This window comes from Brassica napus, chromosome C5 (assembly GCF_020379485.1).
Source record: "Brassica napus cultivar Da-Ae chromosome C5, Da-Ae, whole genome shotgun sequence".
NCBI lineage: Eukaryota > Viridiplantae > Streptophyta > Magnoliopsida > Brassicales > Brassicaceae > Brassica > Brassica napus.
In genome coordinates this window covers 18,243,777-18,260,679 of record NC_063448.1, presented here as the reverse complement: position 1 = coordinate 18,260,679, position 16,903 = coordinate 18,243,777, and the positions used below count along the sequence as shown (strand labels likewise).

The 16,903-nt window shown below is 45.6% G+C and overlaps 1 non-coding gene across 1 annotated transcript; it reads right to left on the bottom strand.

Annotated features, from left to right (window-relative positions):
* Positions 1 to 226: 226 nt before the first annotated feature.
* On the bottom strand, positions 227 to 333 carry LOC125588117. Its single transcript, XR_007324511.1, has one exon. It is a non-coding gene; the product is annotated as a small nucleolar RNA R71 (small nucleolar RNA).
* Between the last annotated feature and the right edge of the window lie 16,570 nt (positions 334 to 16,903).

Here is a 16,903-nt window from a genome sequence, read left to right as displayed (position 1 = left end):
CACTACTGACATCCCGATGGACCACATCGAAGCCTTTGAGAGAATCTACAATTTCTCTCGCTCTAATGGAGTGCCACCAGATTATGTCAAATGCACGCTGTTCCCATTCTCTCTTGAAGGGAAAGCTTCTCGCTGGCTCCTATCTCTGCCGACCGGTTCTCTTACCTCATGGGACCTGGTCCGATCAGCGTTCCTGAGCCACTTCTACACGAAGTCTAAAACCGTGGCTCTACGGCACAGGATCTCCAATTTCAAGCAGAATTCTGATGAACCTTTTCATGAAGCTTGGGAGAGGTACAAGGAGTACTAGAGAGAGTGCCCGCACCATGGGTTTGACGATGACTATATATTAGAGGTGTTCTATGATGGAGTGAGCTATGAGTTTCGAAACACCCTTGATTCTTCGAGTAATGGAGACTTCATGACTCAAAACACACCTGGTGCGTTCGAGCTGATTGAGAACATGGCTTCAAGTTCACTAAACAAGAACAAGGAGCATGACCGCTCGAAGAGTGTGAACAGCATAGATGATCTCGCTGCAAAGGTGGACCAACTGCTTAAGGGAAACCAAAGCCAAGTGTTCATAATGGAAGAAGCAGCTCCTGAGAAGAGTGCCGGTGACTTGGCGTTTGATGCTGAAATATCAGGAGACGATCATCAAGAGGTGAGCTACGTGAATGGGCAAGGATGGCAGCTCAAAAACTACCACCCAAACCCTAACGTGAGGAACAACCCACCGCTTTTCTGGCCTAAGCAAGACAAACCAGCTAATCCTGCACAGAGTAACCAAGGTCAGTATGCCGGGTATCAAAAGAACTACCAACCCCAGACCTATGTTCTAAGCCAACCACAGAACAATCCACTTCAGGTGCAGAAACACCAGAACACTCAGCCAGCTACCTCCGCTCCTGTCTCTGTTCCGCAAGATGAGACAAAAGCTATGTTGCAGCAGCTGCTCCAAGGACAACAGCTCCAAGGGAAGGCTCTAAACCAGGTTACTACCGAGATCATTACCAGAATGAACCATATGTTCAGCGATTTGAGCACCAAGTACGAAAATGTCGCGAGTCATATGAGACATATGGACATTCAGATTGCTCAGACTGCTTAGAGCGTCAAGAGGCAACGAGGTACTCTACCTGGGAAAACCGGCAAAAACCCTAAGGAGTGCAATGCGGTTGAGTTGAGAAGTGGAAAGCAACTGTCTGAGCCGGTAAAGAAGAGGTTCTCTGCGGCTGAGAAGGGGAAGCTGAAAGTATCGGAACAACCACCAACCGATACCCCGGCAGCTGAGAAGGAGAGGGAACCAACAGTTGGAACCAATTCGCCAGGACCAGAACAACCAGCTGAGGCTGTCCGCCCGATCCCAGAGCCTATTCCTGCTCGCGAATACAATCCTAAAGTCACTTACCCTGTTCCAACAAAGGCTACTCGGAAGGACCGAGAGGAGATGAAGTGCAAAAAGATGCTGGAGGACCTAACCGTCCGACTCCCCTTGATGGATGCGATCCAGATGATGCCCTCCATGCGCAGCTTTATGAAGGGATTGATCTCAGGAAAAATATCAGAGGAGAGCGAATTCATGACTGTCTCTAAGGAGTGCAGCGCCGTGCTTCAGAACAGGCAGATAAAGAAGCGAGGAGACCCTGGCAAGTTCGTCCTCTCTATCCAGATTGGGAAGACAGTTTTCTCATGCTCCTTGGTTGATCTGGGATCAAATGTAAACCTCATGCCCTACTCTGTAGCACGACGTCTGGGATACACGCATTTCAAACCAACTAAGATGTCATTGGTGTTCGCGGATAGATCCGTTAAGTCCCCGGTTGGTATTCTAGAGGATCTCCAAGTAAAAGTCGGGAACACCTCTGTTCCAGCAGACGTCGTAGTTCTAGAGCTGGAAGAGGAATCCAAAGATCCTGTCATCTTAGGAAGACCGTTCCTATGTACTGTTGGAGCCATCATTGATGTGCGGTAAAGGAAGATTGATCTTAATCTGGGGGACATAGTCATGCAGTTCGAGATGGATGAGCTGCTGAAGAAGCCGATGCTGGATGGACAGACCTTCGAGGTGGATGAAGGGATTGATCTGCTGTAACCTCGCGACGGGATGATCGAGGAGATTCTTATAGAAGATCCACTTGAGCTTGCACTAGAAAGAGCTGAGGCCGAGCAGAGTGTCGAGAACATTGTTGGGGTCAAAAACGGTTACGACAAAGTTAACGTCCAAGTTCCTGAAGAAGAAAAAAGATCATAGAAAAATTCTTCGACAAATATACTTTCGAAATAGATTCTTCTTTACGAAAAACCTTTGCGGAAGAAACGCGAATCATCGGACAAGAGCTCGAAAAGATCGTTACGCAGCGACCAAACACGTGCTCCGCTTGGTCGCTACGTAGCAACCAAGTTCAAGCCAAAGCTCAGTCACTACATTACAGCCAAACACCCATTCTGCTCGGTCGCTCCTAGCGACCGAGCTCGAGCCGGAGCTCGGTCGCTACGTAGCGACCGAGCGTTTGCCCGGTCGCTACATAGCGACCGAGCTCGAACCAAAGTTCAGTCGCTACGTAGCGACTGAGCTCTTCTGAAACGTCGATACAACATCAGCCCATGCATTCTTCTCTACCCTTCGATGCTATCTCCCGAATACCGTAGCGAACCCATCTCACGTTCCCCGCCATTTCTAAGTTATCAATCAAACTTTACCGTAAAAACCGCGGAAAGTTCATTCTTTATCGAAAGAAGCCGTAATAAACGCTTCGAGTCGAAAGACAGCCCAAAGGGACCTAGGACACGACTCGAGGCCCAACTTACGATTTCTTAACCAACAGCCCGTAAACCGCATGTCGGTTTACGCTTGGTCCGCAAGGGGAGATAAATGTCAAGTTTCCGTGGATAAATACGAAATTTTGAAGATAATTACGAAGATCGGAAAAAATGGAATATCTCCATTTTTATGCTATGGCCGCTTAAGGGCGGAAGAGGAAAAACGTAAACCGACCTTGGAGCCAGTATATAAGGAGTCCTAGGCGAGAGGCATGGGAGAGAACTTTTCAGAGCAAACTTAGCACTTAGAGCAATTAGGCAACTTTCCGTTTTTGTTATTTCGAGCTGCGACTCAACTAGGTTTTGCAGTCCTAGGTTGTTAGAACTAGGAATCTTGCCAACAGCTCTCGTGGCCAAGGCTTCTACCTTATTGTAACGCTCATACGCGGATTCGGAATAAAACTCATGTTGCTCTCTTTTACGATTTCTTATTTCTTTTCGTCTTTAATTGCGTGTTCTTATTGCTTGGTGTGTGGTTTAACAGATATCTGGGACCTCTGGGAAATTAGGGTTTTCCTAACTTTCCTTATTTAAACGGAAATCGACAGTGTGAATTTCGGTTCCCACAGTTTGGCGCTAGAAGGAGGGGGGGGGTACGGATCAATATAACTCTCAACCATATCACGCTCAACCAGACATGTCAACTGACGACGCGGATAACGTGCAAACTCCTCTTAACGGAAGCAGTGGCACTGATCTCCACACTCCCGCAGCAGATGTATCCGCGGCTAACGCACCAGCCAACGCCGCGGCGCTCGAGGAGCTTAAAAAGATGTTCGCCACCTACGAAAAATGGTCGGAAGAACTAGATAAGCTCGTGAGCACCTTGACCAAACAAGTTGAAACTTTAACGGCAAGGACTCGAGCAATCCGCCCCCGTGGAACCACTAAAGTCCGCGGGAAAAGACTCGACTTTGCGACCCCACTCAACAGGCCTGGGGCCGCCTAGGAACGACCTTCGGGTCAAAACCCTAGCGAGAAGTCTCCCATCGAAAAGGGAAACTCCGAAAGCCCTCCGCCTCCCGCGAAGGCTTCGGAGGACAATGGAGTCGAGCTGGATCCTAGCGATGTCTCCAACAGTACTGATGAAGACGCTGATAGACATCCAAGAAGGACCAGAAGCCGATTCACTCGGGAAAGCTCTCCGTTCGACAAACCAATGACAGAAGAGGAGAAAATCCTCTATTGGAACGAACAGGAAGAGCTGGCTGAAAAACAAACCGAGCTCACTTGCAGTAAACGCCGACAAGCGCGGAAACTTGCTGACGAGACGTCGGATATACGCGATCTTCGCGACTATATCACCAAGACTGCGGCAGAAGTAAGAGCCGTAAAATCTCAAATCCATCATGCTACGAGCGCAGCCCCCGAGATCGACAGACTGCTGGAAGGGGCTCGGAAAACCCCTTTCACCGCTCGCATCTCAGATACGAGGGTGTCCGATCCAGGAAAGATCAAAGTACCGAAGTATGATGGTACGACCGATCCAAGAGCGCACCTTCAGGCTTTCCATATCACGATGGGATGAGCGAGGCTGAAGGACGGCGAGAGAGACGCCCGCTACTGCTGCTTGTTCGTCGAGAATCTAGAAGGAGCAGCCCTTGAATGGTTCGCGCGCCTTAAACGAAACTCTATCGGGAGTTTCCGACAGCTCGCATCAGAATTTCTCAAGCAATACTCTATGTTCATAGATAGAGAAACTTCCGATGTCGATCTCTGGAGTCTGTCCCAGAGGGAAGAGGAACCCCTCCGCGAGTTCATCAGCCGGTTCAAGTTGGTGATGTCTAGGGTCAGCGGGATAAGCGACAAGGTGGCCATCGACGCGCTCAGAAAGGTGCTCTGGTACAAGTCGAAATTCAGAAAATGGATATCCCTCGAAAAACCACGGACGATCCAAGACGCCCTCCACAAGGCAACGGACTACATCATGATCGAGGAAGAAACGAAAATCTTATCGCAGAAGCATAAGTCGGCAAAATCATCCTCGAAAGATGTAGACCCGAAGACAAGGAAGAAGAACCCTCGTAACGACAAGTATGTCCATCACGAGGGGGAAGAACTCCAAGGAGCACATAATTACGCGATCGGCTCAGACCAGGGCCGAACCATGGGTAATACGTGGACTCGCAACCAAGGATATGACGAAAACACCTTCTGCGGGTTCCACCAATCCCGAGGACACTCCACGACTAACTGCAAGGTCCTGGGAGCGAGGCTGGCCGCGAAGCTACTAGCCGGAGAACTGTCAGAAGTAACCAGCGTGAAAGATCTCATCCTCGAGACTGATCGCCCCCCGAAGCTGGACAGAAATCCACCCGTGGAGAGATCTCCCCAAAGAAACCAATCCGGGGATAAACGCGGCAGGAGGCCAGACGACAAGGGAAACGATAACAATCGTCGTAGGGTCAACATTATCATCGGAGGATCGCAATTCTGCAACGATACGGTCTCCGCCATCAAGGCTTACCAGCGGAAGGCGGAGTCGAGCGCAAACTGGCCTACATGGTCTCCTACCAAAGATGATCAGAACTGCTCAATCACCTTCACAAAGGAGGAAGCCATCATGATTGATCAGCCTCACTGCGATCCACTCGTCATAGACCTCGTCATACGAGATCTGGAAGTCGGAAGAGTACTCATTGACACGGGGAGCACGGTGAATGTAATCTTCCGCGACATTCTCAAACGGATGAGCATTGAACTCGGAGAAGTAACTCCAACTCCGAAACCGCTCACAGGCTTTTCTGGCGAAGTATCGATGACCCTCTGATCAATTCAGCTACCTGTCATGGCCAAGGAGGTCACAAAAATCGTAGAGTTCGCGGTTGTTGATCATCCTGCCATCTACAACGTGATCATGGGAACCCCGTGGCTCAACACTATGCAAGCCGTTCCATCGACGTACCACCTGGGCGTCAAATTCCCGACCCCAAGCAGAGTCGCAGCTATCTGGGGATGTCAGAAACAGTCGCGACTGTGCTTCCTCGCAGGACACTAGTTAAGACAGATGACAACCTCCGCAACGGCAAATCGCAAATGCACGAAGATCGATAAATATTCGACCTACAACGTTTCGAGAAAAGACGATTTCAAATCGTCTGCCGACGCAGACTCTTCGGGCGTTGAAACTCAATGTGAGGCCGAAGCCAACACTACAATTCAACCGGAACATCCAGAGGAGAACACTGACCATGCCACAATCATCTCGATCAAGGCGGTCAGCACGGCGACAACCGCCGAGTAAAAATGCTCGCGGCATAAAACATAACTACGAGATGGCTTGATCCTCGAAAGGGGTACGTAGGCAGCTCGTCGAAAGGACGAGTTCAGCTATCCCCCTCTCCAAAAAGAGGGGGGGGGGTGGTGGGTGCGTATACTCGTATACTCCCACATAGGAAAAGATGTGTTATTGTAGTCGAATTCTATCGAGATTTCGGAAATTTTTACGAAATATGCGTCACTCTTTTTAAGACAAAATCGCAAAACAATCTCACTTCAAAAATATACGTATAGTCTTCGAAATAACTGCGAGACGTCGCAAGTTAAAAATCGAGATAATACGAACAAATTGTCCGAACGCGACCACTACAAATCTTACACTCCGTTCGTCGATTGGCCCCGACGAACACATTAGCCGTCATAAACAAACGCAAGCTGATCACTCTTTTGATCTTCAAACGTCCAACACAAGGACGAAAGCGCGCTACAAAATAAATCCGTTATTTTGGTCTAGCACTTCCAGTTGGCTTAAAAATTGTCTCTGGAAAGATGCTCGATTCGTACCATACAAGTCGTATAAGCCGAGAACCTATCGCAGACTTTAAATCGGTACGAATCAGGTAGAAATCGCAACAGGAAAACCGATAGCCGGCTAGTCACCGCACAAACCTTAAAACCGAGAGTAAACCTAGGTCTTGCCCTAAACCCATCGCATTGGTCTCAAACATCTCAAAGACATGATATCTAAACGATACGAGATTCCTAAAACATGTCTCTTCGTTCGTAACTCAACGTTCCCAAAAAATCATAAATGATTTCTACGAAAACTCACCTCTCGAACGAACTAACATATTGAACGCCTCAACGAAGATAAATATGAGTAAACTCACCTCTCGAACGAACTAACAGATTGAACGCCCAACTAACAGACAACTCATGTTCACTTCAAACCCGCTCTAAACAAAGTAAACCCAAACATACATCCATTATATAAACCGCATAGCGGTAGGAGTTCAAGGCCACACTCGGCCAGACATATATGAACAAAGGCCACACTCGGCCGCTAAATACTAGATAAAGGGAAAAACTCTTTCCCGCCAAAACACTCACAGGTCAAAGTTGAAACTCCCGGACAAGGAAGCCCCGAATGCATCCGCGGGAAAGTTCACTTCCTCATCATGACCAGCAAAATCAGCCGTAGTCTCTATGGTATCAGGGGAAACCGGGATGGGATCCGAGAATCCCTGGATCTTCCCGTCGATCGGAGGAATGGTCGCCTCAGCGTGAGCATGATCCTTCATGCCACCCTTCATTAACTCCATCTCCCTCTCGAAGATGTAGTCATCTTCCTGCGTCCTCCAAAGGCTCCCAACGGAGCCGCGACACTCACAGAAGTCGCCCAGCGAGTTGAAAGCACCCTTAAGATTCCTGTACTCAACCTGAAATTGAGAAGCGCGAGTCTTCATTACCTCGACAATTTCCCTCTTTCCCTTCCGTTCCGCCCTGCGAACAGCCCTGGCATGATCACGAGCGAGTTGAGCGTCTCGCGCCAACATCTCGTCTCGCATGCGAGCAAGATCCTTTTCCGCCTTCTCCGCTTTAAAGCGATTGATCATGGCCTCTCTATGACTCGCCTCAATGGCCGATCCAAGCAAGTTCATTCCCTGTAAAACCGATTGACACGTAATAAGCAAAAAATAATAATAACGATCGTCGGGATTCTTAAGAATTATACCCCGTTAATGATGCGAGATCCTTCCGCAACAACTCTCGGCCTCCCTGACTCGTTCGTGGCCTGAGGAGCTTCAAAACCCGACGGAAGACCAGCGAAGAAATCATCGAAGTCCGGAATAGGGACGTCGCTCGTACCACTTCCATCGCCGAAAGCAAGGTTCGGATCCCATCCTGGAAGCATGCAATCGTCCACCGAAAACTCCAGGTCGCTGAGATCAATATCTTTCCCCTTCGAAGAATTTGGCCCCGTCACAATAGTGGGAGCGGGCGTTGCGACCTTGGTCTTCAGGTTCGGAATCACTCCTTGTTTCTCCGCCCAAAGCAGGACCTGGATGCACAAACCTCAACGCCCTACGAAATCTCTTCGGCGTAAAAGAAGTCCAGAAAAAAGGACCATTCCTGAGCAGGTCCCTCATCGCAATAATGTCCTCAGGAAACGGAGCAAGAGGGTTGATAGAGGGACGATCGTTCGGCAACCTCCGAAACAGTGGGATACAACTCTCCTCAACGGACGCTGCGTCTACACGAACGAAGAAGAAAAACTTCCTCCACGAGTTGAAGTTAGAAGTGAACCCCTTTACCACCGACATGAAGTTCCGAGGAACTAGCCTGTACGTGTCCGTGTCCTGGATGATCTGTAATCGAAGAAGCGCTTCGAAATGATCAACAGTGAGAGAGAGACCATGTTCGTAGCTCAGGACCAGGATCCCTATGAGGTGCTGGATGCTAAGAGGATTCAGTTGGCTTATCGCCACCCCGAAGCGACCCAACACACGGACGATGATCTCAGGGATCGGAAACCATAAACGGCAACGCACTACAAATGCCTCGTAACAAGTAAAGAACCCCTCCGGGGGACTACTAGTGCACTCTCCTTGACAAGGAATCCTGAATTCCACCGCGTCCAAAATATGGTAGAACGACCGCATGACCTCGAGAAATCCGCTAGTGCTCCTACTTGGCGCGCCTTCCTCCACCGGACGACGGTTCATGACCGGGAACGATTTTTCTATGGGAGGCGTGATCGAACCGTAACACGCCACCCACCATGCCTTGTTCTCGGCTGGGTCTACCGAATGAGGAACAAATTCCATCTTCGGCACTCGAAGCTCTTCAGAAACGTTCGCGGGCAAGGACCCTTTCTTCAAACTCCTCTTCTTACTTGACATTTCGTGTTTTTCTTTTTTAAATCAAGAAGGAAATGACAGAGAGAAAGAGAAAGAACTTTTCAAGAAAAAACTCTCTATGAGAATGAGTAAGTGTGAAGATTGTGAAGAAGTTACCTCTCTTCTTATAGGAATGAGAAATTACTATTTACTTGCGGATTTTTGGACACGAACTTCGCCCAAATACATCAATCTCGTCCAAACTCGCCATACCACGCATTGGGACCTCGCTAGAAATCCATGCTCCCAACGAGCTAGGGGGCTAATTGTTGGGGTCAAAAACGGTTACGACGAAGTTAACGTCCAAATCCCCGAAGAAGAAAAACGTAGAAAACTTCTTCAACAAATACTTTTTCGAAATAGATTCTTCTCTACGAAAAGCTTTACGGAGGAAACGCGAGTCATCGGACAAAAGCCCGAAAAGGATCGTTATGCAACGACCGAACATGAGCTCCACTCGGTCGCTACGGCGCGTCCGAGTTCGAGCCAAGGCTCAGTCGCTACATAGCGACCAAACGTCCATTCCGCTCGGTCGCTACGTAGCGACCGAGCTTGAGCCGGAGCTTGGTCACTACGTAGCGACTGAGCTCGAGCCAAAGCTCGGTCGCTACGTAGCGACCAAGCAATCGCTCGGTCGCTACGTTGCGACCGGGCTCGAGCAGGAGCTCGGTAGCTACGTAGCGACCGGGCTCAAGCAGGAGCTCGGCGCTACGTAGCGACCGAGCTCGAGCCAAAGCTCGGTCGCTACGTAGCGACCGAGCTCAAACCAAAACATCGGTACGACATTAGTCCATGCGTTCTCGTCTATCCTTCGATGCTATCTTCCGAAGACCGTAGTGAACCCATTTCACGATTCCCCGCCATTCTAAGTTATCGTTCAAACTTTACCGTAAAAACCGTGGAAAGTTTGTTCTTTATCGAAAGAAGCCGTAACAAACGCTTCGAGTCGAAAGACAGCCCAAAGGGACCTAAGACATGACTTGAAGCCCAAATTACGATTTCTTAACCAACATCCCGTAAGCCGCATGACGGTTTACGCTTGGTTCGCAAAGAAAGATAAATGTCAAGTTTCCGCGGATAAATACGAAATTTTGAAGATAATGACAAAGATCGGAAAAAATGGAATATCTCCATTTTTATGCTATGACAGCTTAAGGGCAGAAGGGGAAAATCGTAAACCGACCTTGGAGCCAGTATATAAGGAGTCCTAGGCGAGAGGCTTGAAAGAGGACTTTTCAGAGCAAACTTAGCACTTGGAGCGATTAGGCATAGTTCCGTTTTTGTTATTCGAGTTGCGACTCAACTAGGTTATTGCCGTCTTAGTGTTTTAGAACTAGGAATCTCGGCGACAGCTCTCGTAGCCCAGGCTCTTACCTTGTTGTAACGCTGAAACGCGAATTCGGAATAAGATCTACTTTGTTCTCTTTTCGATTTCTTATACTTTATCGTTGTCATTATTGTGTTCTGATTGCTTGGCGTGTGGTATTAGCAGATATCCGGGACCTCTGAGAAATTAGGTTTTTCCTAGTTTCCTTATTTAAACGGAACTCGACAGTGCAAATTTTGGTTCCCACACCCATCAAACACCTTCTGGGACTTCATCGCGAATGGGAACTTCACACCTGTCAAAGCCTACCAGTCGCAGATCAGGAACCCGGAACTTAGAGTCATTGGAAAGATCATTTCAAACTTCCTGTTCGCCAAGGATCAGACTTCCAAAGTGACAAACGGGGAGCTGCAAACCCTGTATGCAGGTATTGAGGATGAGATCCGCGCTTCAGGGTCTGGCATTCCAATTCAGAAGGTCATGACGAACCCATGATTTCATTTCATCACCATGCTTTGCGAGAGGAGGCTCTGTCTGATGCACGGCACGAACAAGAAGGACAGAAGCGGTAGCTTGTTCATGCCGCTCTTCAAGCATTTCGGCGTTGATCTCAGCCAATACAAGGTGAATACGGAGATTCAGTACCTCGACATCAAGTACCTTATGGCGTGCCACATCATGCGAGATGAGGATACCTACAGCTTTTTCGACAAGAAGGGTACCCAGCTGTTCACCAAACTGTCTCACCCCGAGATCACCAGGCTCAGCGTGTTCGACGACATACGCTTCCTCCCACCACCTGAGCTCCTATGCACTGATCCTCGTGCTGCTGCACCTGACGCAGATATGGAGGATGTCGAGGACATTACCCCAGAAGCTGACCCATCATACGACCTCGGAGAGCTGGCGGATGTGACAGATGATCAGGCTTACCGACACTGGATGGTTGACTCGCAGCGGAAGAACAACATTCTCATGCGGAGGATCCTCCATCTCGTTACCGGCGGCTGCATTTGCGGCAGTAACCAGCGACTGTCACCAGCAGAGCAGACTCCACGATCGAACCATCCAGGAAAGGCGCCTATGGGAACAGGCCCTTCAACTGAGGAGGTTCATCGCTCGCGCAACAGACGTTCGTTTGATCCGGCCAAGAGCGGCGAGTCCGACTGAGTCCGCAAGGACTATTCTCTATCCATTGTTCTGTCCATCTGAACTCTTTATTTTTATGCTTTGTGTTGTTATTCGGCTGACCTCGATTTGGTTTCACACCAGGGATGGTGTAAATTAAGTCCGGGGGAAGCACTTGTTGTGTGCTGATACTCACTGTCTTTATTTCTGAGTCAGTCCCTATGTCATTTGGATGTTTTATTGAGTCAGTTTAGGATCGAGTCAGCTAAAACTCTTGTGGGAATTAGGACCTTGTGTTGTGATAATCTTTTAACCACCTCGTGCTCTAACTTTCTTATACAGTGACCTTAGCTGGAACACCCCTGACTTATCTCATTTGATTCTCCAGAAGCTCTCAACCGATCAGGTTACACTGGGTAGACTCAACTCCACCTAACTTGAACCTAATCTTGACTGAAATTCTTCTTGTTATGGGCACTAGATCAGGGAAACGAGACTTACACTCATGACTTCTTACTCCTTTTACCGATCTTGCTGATCCTGAGTGGCTAGCTCATCTTTAGCTAGTTCCCACCTTGCGCCTAAGCCTTTATTTTTACCCTCATGCACTCTGCTTTTCAGTGTCATATGTGCAGATATGTGCAAAAGGGTCGGAGAGGAAAGGATCGACGCAGCCTCTTACTCGTTAATGTCATACACTCAGAGAAGAGAGATCAAGCATGAACAGAACAGTCGATGAGACCATGCTCTAACAAGAGAACAGTCTATGAGTGCATGTTCTAACCAGAGGAACAATGGCGACCAGTGAGAAACAAAAGAATAGACCACCAGTGTCTGCGAAACATTCATTATGTTGCCTCTCCCTCGCAACCCCATCACCTATAAATCAAAAAAAAAAAAAAAAAACTCAAGAACACTGGGAAGGTTGAGCAAGGAGTTGGTACCAATTTTTGGAGGACTAGGCAAAGGAAGTCAAGAACTGAAGAACAGTCCCACGGTTGATCCGAAGGAGAGAACAACTGCACTCGTGAAGCAGAAACGAGTAAGGGTTGTGGACATCAATGGATCCGTCGTCTCCTACTATTTTGCGCGATATCCTGCATCCACTTAAATTTGGTAGCCCCTAAACACTCTTAGCCCCACCATGAAATAGCATGTTCCTTACCTAGCCCGTCTACCCTGAATAGTGCCCATGATGAGGAGCTCACACTGTTCTTAATTGAATTTAAGGAGTTTTGTCTCGATAGTGTACCCTTTTTCAGGTATGAGATACAGAGTATGGAGCTGATTTTCGAACAGCGATCGTGGATGTTCTGGTAAGGGTGTGTGGTCTGAGTCTACAGCTTGTATGGTTCAGAGATGTGTGGTAAGAGTATGGTTATTGAGGTCAAGCGAGTTTCGACTCTTTCAAACCTTTCTCCCTGTTCTTGAGGCTTGGCCTTGTTCGAGGACAAACAAGGATCTAAGTCTGGGGGAATTGATATATGGTGTTTTTAATACCATTATATGTGTTCTTTGAGTTAATTCTCAGTCCTAATTCGTGCTTATTTGATATCATTCCAGGTTTGGAGCAGGTGAAAGAGTAAAGAAGAGAGTTCAATGAAGGAAGAAGTCATTTTGGAATATCTAACGCAAAACAGCCAGTCGGATCAATCCGAAGGTTGTTCCCAAAGAGAGCAAGCGTCTGACTGTTCCCGACTATTAAGGAAACCTCCAAGATTTCAGGGGTTTGCCCTAGATTTTCCCTCCTTTCTCTTTACCACTGGCGCCTCCATATAAGAAAGGCCTATGCTATCATTTCTAATTCCTTACGCTAGTTTTACAAGAGACCTAAAACTATTTTGGATTTAGCAACTTGTAAGGGAGAAGACTTCATCTCTCATTTTCACGAGAAGATCATCCTGAACCCTTGTCTTTCTACTTTATTTTATATGTAGTATTATTCAGAAATCATGTATGTGTCATCTTGCTTTATGATTGAGTAGTCGGCTAAGCTTGCTTAGGGTTTAGGGTGTCAATCGCATGAGCTAAACACAAATAAGTGATTTTAACTGTTCTTCATTCATATTGTTCTTACTGCTTGCATTGAATTGATCACTTAATGTTCGATCTCTAGTTTAATCACCTAGCTAACCGCTTAGGAGATAAATTGATATATATTGAATGAGCTTCATATCCCTAATCAGTGAGAGTAGATATTAGGGTATTAAGCGAACTAATCGGACCTGATCTCTAAGGCTTGCTATCGCATCTTGTTCCAAGTGAGAGCTTAGGACTCAAGACCGATCAGCAAAGGGAACAAGTCCGCGATAGTGGATTGTTCTAGTGAGTGATCCGAGTTCTAGACTACACCTCATTGCACTTGAATAGTTGTTTGGTTCCGCATTGACACCCGATGAACAACCCTAAGCCGGCTTTCATTTAAATCGAATTTGAATCTCTAGGTATTCTAGTTACTTGCGTCACCATTGATTTTAAAACCCCACATGTTTCCTAGCTTAATATTGAACTCATAAGAGTAAAGAGTAAACTGGTCCTTTGGATTGAATCTCAAATATTACGATTACCACTGTTAACTTGACAGTAGCAAGGATTCATTTTTAGTGTATCAGTTATTGTCGTTGTTTAATTTATTTTAATAGTTTAAAATTAAATAAATATGATAAAAAATACACTAATTTTATCAAATTTTTATTATTTAAAATTATTAATTGCCATATATATTTTAGCCGCATTAGGAAATTTCATAATTTTTATTTAAGGAAATTGTAAAGAACATTAATAATGAATTTATGGTTAGTTTAATAAAAAGCTTTTTATATAATTAGATGGACCAACATATTTCTCTAATGATTCTAAGAATCATCCTAGTGATGACACGTGGCTACAAAAAAAAGTTGTAATGTTTTTCAAATAATATCTAGGGGATAAATCATTTAATACAATCTATATATGATATGGTATGTTCTTATGTTTCTTACTCATAGTCAATGGTCTAGCTTAACTGCTCTCAGTCATCCACTTACTATGCTCAAGCCTGATGAATGCCTCTGCTTCCTTGTCAACATTCTCTTTTTTTCGTAGCCTTTCTCCTACTTCACCTTCTCTCTCTTTGTCCTCCTCATATCCACACACTCCAAGACCTGTTTTGGCTTTTCAGCTCCATAGGAAACTCGGAACTCTTTCGTAGGACTCAACGTTAAGGATTTCTGCACATTTTATATCTTACAAACTCGATTTCGAAGAAGAAAAGATTAGAGATGATGAAGACCGGCGCTGTTTTTCTGATCCTCGTTCGAGGCTCAAGTAGGACATATTCCTCAGTTCCCAAGAGACAGAAGCCACAGTTTCACAGATCGTCTCTATGAAGCGCTCATCAAGGCACATATCCGGGTATGGATTGGTGACGTGGAACGCAAGGAATCCGTGGAGGCTATGGAGGATTCGGTGGCGTTTGTGGTAGTCTTATCTCCTGAGTATGCCAGGTCTCACTGGTGCAGAGGTGGACTTACGTTAGGGAATAGTGTGTCAGATGCAACAGGTTAAATATATTGTTTTGGCGTTTTAGCTATATAACCGGTTGATTTGGCAGCTCGGTTGGTTAGTTTCCTCCTCTAGTGACTCGCCTTTTCTCAGGTTCTAATCTCCTTGACACCACTTCATGATTATTTTTCTATATATACTTTAGATATGAGTCAAAGCCCAATTTCTGACCCCCCTAAAATTTGAAGCTGGGTCCGCCACTGCACTGGTGCCTTGAAGAATTAGCCAAGTTCTGCGATCTGAGATCATCCCTAGGTCGTCCTATATTACCGATCTTCTATAAGGTTGATCCATGGCATTTTCGGAAACAGAGTCCTTTCGAAAAAAATATTAAAGAGCATGCGAAAAGATTTGGCGAGGAGGAGATACAAAGATGGAGGGGAGCTATGAATGTAGTCGGACATATCTCTGGACCTTTTTACAGTTATATGAACAAGGGCTCCATTATCTTCATTCTTCATCACTAATCTTATTCCTATGCATTTATAATACTAGACAATATGACTGGTAAAGACTTCGACATACATCTTCTCTAAGACATGGCCACAAGGCACAACTTTCCAACATCAAAACTGATTGTTGATCTAGCTGTTCCCTTCATTTATTTTCTTTGAAGCTTAGGTCATTCTGTTTTTAGTACGTTTCTTGAGAATCAGTCTCATCATTTCATTTTCTACGACTCTTATCACCCTTCACTACTTCTAAGAAATAGTGTATGTTCAGTCTCTGCTATCGAATTTCTTTTCACCTACTAGTGTATAACAGTAGAGAAGAAGAGGTTAGTATTGAGAATTTTAACCTAGAGTTTCATGTAAGAGTACTTACATGTAACATCCTCTCCACAAATGAACACATACATGAATATGCGATTAAAAATGTAAATATGAGACCGGTGAGTCTTATGAACTGAGAACAACAACCTCAGTACTGAAGAGCAAATAATAACTCAGTTAGCTTCTTGTCTCTCTCCTGTTTCTCAATTCTCACACGGAAGAGAAAGATGCTCTGCTTCACTTTTCTAGATTGATTGATTTCAACATAGTAGATCATTTTTTTTGCACGTCCTTGTTAATCTTTAACTAACCGCTTGTGTTACACAACGATCACAGTGTGTTACACACGAGTTCGAGAGAAGGAATAAGATAGACGTTTCAGGCTTATTCAGAACAGTTTCGAAAATGAATTAACTTGTCTGAATTACTTTGTATTATTGAGATTTTTGTGATAATGTTTACAACAAATGATTGAGCTTTATATAGAGATCAATGATTACAAGTATAAGAGACACAACTCTATACTAAAGGACACAACATGAAGAGTTACAACTCTTTGTATAATAACTAACTAATGTGAATGTGTTAAGGAGAGATTAGATTATATTATATAGTTTAACAGCCCCAACCCTCTGATTCTTTTAGATTCTTTGAAAGACATGAGGTATTAAATAAATGGAAAGACTATCTATTTCCCTGCGAGAAGTATCATATAGTACCAAATATCTGTCAAAGTATGCCCTCATTCTAGATGTCCCCGAATTAAAAGTTTGAAAGCTATTTTCCCATAAAACTCAATTCAATATTGGTTAAGATAATTTTCGGTATAATCGCAAAACCAAACCAAAAAACTCTGAAACAGAACCAAGACCGGTTCGAAGCTAAAAATTTACCCAGATTTGACCCGAACCTTTGCCCCACTCTCTTTAAAATCTCAAACCCTATGAGGCTATGAACCCTAAAATTGATTAATCAAATTCCATTCTCCTCTCCCCAAAATTTGAAAGTAATGATGTTTGGGTCTTCAAATACTGTGTGTTGAGCTTCTTCTGGATCATCAGATGGGCATAGAAGGGATAGAGGATTTGTAGGTGTCCCAAAAAATTGTTGGTGTGGAGCTTTTTCTAGATCATTCAACTATGTCTTCTTCTTCAATCTTCAATTCAGTGTTTCTTCTTTCTTTTTTTTGT